Source organism: Brienomyrus brachyistius, chromosome 19 (genome assembly GCF_023856365.1).
Source record: "Brienomyrus brachyistius isolate T26 chromosome 19, BBRACH_0.4, whole genome shotgun sequence".
NCBI lineage: Eukaryota > Metazoa > Chordata > Actinopteri > Osteoglossiformes > Mormyridae > Brienomyrus > Brienomyrus brachyistius.
In genome coordinates this window covers 21024733-21027702 of record NC_064551.1, presented here as the reverse complement: position 1 = coordinate 21027702, position 2970 = coordinate 21024733, and the positions used below count along the sequence as shown (strand labels likewise).

The 2970-nt window shown below is 41.5% G+C and overlaps 1 long non-coding RNA gene across 1 annotated transcript; it reads left to right on the top strand.

Moving 5' to 3' along the window:
* The first annotated feature begins 435 nt into the window (after nucleotides 1–435).
* On the top strand, nucleotides 436–2725 carry LOC125714870 (uncharacterized). Its single transcript, XR_007383871.1, has 2 exons — nucleotides 436–558; nucleotides 2550–2725. It is a non-coding gene; the product is annotated as an uncharacterized LOC125714870 (long non-coding RNA).
* The last annotated feature ends 245 nt before the right edge of the window (nucleotides 2726–2970 follow it).

Below are 2970 nucleotides of genomic sequence, written 5' to 3'. Positions count from 1 at the left end.
CACCAAATAACTTTTTTAAATCTCACCAGACGCACCGAACGTCTCCTTTTCTAGCATGCAGATTTTTATGAAGACTTTACAGTCAGACCAGAAACTTCACCTTGTTGATTCGATTTTCTCTATATTTTTATTAGGTGCGTTTCACCTCATCTGTTGTATTATCTTACAGTCAAGTTGGGTAGTGGAGAACTCATATTTTGCCAACATATTTAGTTACTTTCAAGTGTTTTACGTGAATATGGAGAATTCTAAATAGCTTTTAAACCTCTTTAAAGGACACGTTTTGATTGAGATCTCGTAACTTTCTGGGAGAGAGCCAAATAGATTGTAAACAGTGCCCTCCAGCGTTTGACCTGTAGTATTACACTAACGGGAAATGGCTTTCGCTTAAATCTGACTGATTAAAATAAGGTCAACCTCAAAGCTGCCATTTGGGATGTGTTCTGTTTAGCGTTATGCTCATTATACTGGACGTGTTGGAAATCTTGAACCTCGAAGTGGAGAAGTTAGCTCTCTCCAGAGTTAATTTTGTGCGGCGTCAAGCAGAAAACCTCGGAGGTAAATCAGAGTCCTCGACTCAATTAGTAATTTGCACACTGAAGCGCAGTGGGTAGCCAAGGTGGCGCACATGTGTCTGAAATTAACGCGGAAGAACAAACACCGCTTCTTTCCGCTGTGCGCAAACAAACAAACAATCATAAGCAGGCGAAAACATCTGCTCCGGAGCAACAGTGCTGTGCATCATGTGTATTGCCCCCTATTGATTTTCAGTAAAGAAAAGAGAGGTTAAATGGTCTTATATTTGCAGTTTAGCTGTCGGAACGTTCGTGCACAGGTGTTTTTTTTTACCCACCATTAAAGTAAAAAAACTGATTTGACTGTTGTTCGGTTCCATGTATTTTAACGAAATCTCTATTATAACACGGTTTCCAAAAGTACCAGTGAACTGCCCGACCTCCCTGCATTGTAGAAAAACAATAGTTAAAAATAGTTTTTAAACAAGCAGCGAATAGAAAGGTTCCGCAAATGGCAGCTATAGCCCAGGGCTTGTGCAATTCTGAAGTGCATTTCTGAGAGTAAAAGATTATGTTTATTCCTATACGGTGTTTACGTGTATTTTTTTAAAACATCGTTTCTTTAATGACTGCAAACAATAGCGGCACATATCCTAGATCATCGGCACTTTTACTTTAAATTTTCTTTTTTTTTTTGTCTGCCCAACTAAGTTTAAAAGTGTCTACTGCGTGTGTTTTGTAAATTAAACACCCACAGGCGATATTCAAATTCTCTACGGATTCCGTGATATATATAGTTCCGTAAAACTATAAATTAGAACAAATGAAGCTTAATCCGCGAAAACCAACAATCATTAACTCCGTCATCTAACCAGCGAGGAAGCGTCACGTGTGTGACGGTGATTACGGCAAATGGTTTAAGATTCTTCTCATTTAAATGTCTCCGGAAGTGGAGGTAGATAATGCCAAAATGCGTATTCATTTCACACCTATGATTCTTGAAAATCTAAATTTCAGTCTCGGTTTCAAATTGAATTTTTATCCCTAAACTGTTAATAAACTCCGGTGGGTGATTCGTACGAATAACGTGTATGCGCACAAAGGTCCAACAGACGGAAGCAGGTGCCTTGCTGGTCATTAGAGGAGGGATCTCACAGGGGATAATCTAGGATAATGAAAACATTCTGACTTTGACATTGGGCTCTGCTGGTCAAAATCTAGCAGTGATGAAAATGCTACTGTTAGATAATCATATAGGAACTTTGCAGCTTCTAAAATGATTTAAAAGTGTGTAGGATAACTATTGTTAAAATGGGACACAATTTGCTTTCTGGGAAAACCATACCAATGTCTCAGATCCCAACTTGATACAATTTTAAATACATTAATGAACCTTGAACACTATATAGAAGACAAAATAAAGTATTAATAAACACAGATAAACTGCAAAGTCTCATTTTCACAAGATGCCCTACAGCACAATAGGCACAACCGCGTCTTATGTATGTGATGTGGGGTGTACGGCTGTAGCGTTTGGGTTATATCAGAGTATTACAGATTAGCAGTTGCCAGTTTGGGCTCTGGTATGCTGAGAAAGGTGTCCAACCCAAATTGCTCCACTAAAATATCATCCATCCATTCAACCACTTATCCCATGCAGGACGATACGGGTCCTATTCCAGAAAGCATAGGGCGTCCATCACAGGGCCTGTGCAAAAACCAGCTGAAAAAAAAAGCAGAACTGTAAGTGGATATAAGGAGTATTACTGCTACAGAACTCAGGCTAAGATGGGATGTTTGACTGGGACTGCAGTTCGAGCTTTGAAAACTGTTATTAGAGCCGCAGTCTTTCGGCCCTGAGGACCCACATCCTCACAGCAGCTAGATTCATCATCTCAGTCAGGATTTCCCACACCAAGGAAGGATACCTTTCATCCAAATATTGTGTTTTTCCTGCTTGACGTGTGTGATTTCATCCCTGAATTTCCCCCCCTTAATGACACATTTTACTGCATGTTTTTTTTTTTTTAACAGCCCCCACCGCAGGCATCCAGAGTGAACACATTCATGCACAACGGCGCCTCCACCAGGCAACAATTATGACCTCATTAAGCTGGGTCAGCCGCACCGCGGGGCCTGGCGTTCCGCTCTTCTGTGAGCATGTTTAATGAGATGAAAATGTATTTGGGACAATAAAATCCATTTACACACATGAGTGACAAACAGCAACTAACAGGCTGTAGCCTCGGTGCAAACGAGGCGAGTGTATGTCTTTCAGGCAGCTGACCCCCCCCCCCCCTTTACTGACCTCACATTTCCTGTCTGTGACAGGAAGTGCCTCCAGACCCCCACCCCCCCCCCCCCCATTTAAGAGACACTCCTCTGCCCACATGAGAAGAGGAAGTACTATGGGCAGCTTGGCAGGGTAACGTCTTAAAGCCAGACCGTCTTCTTG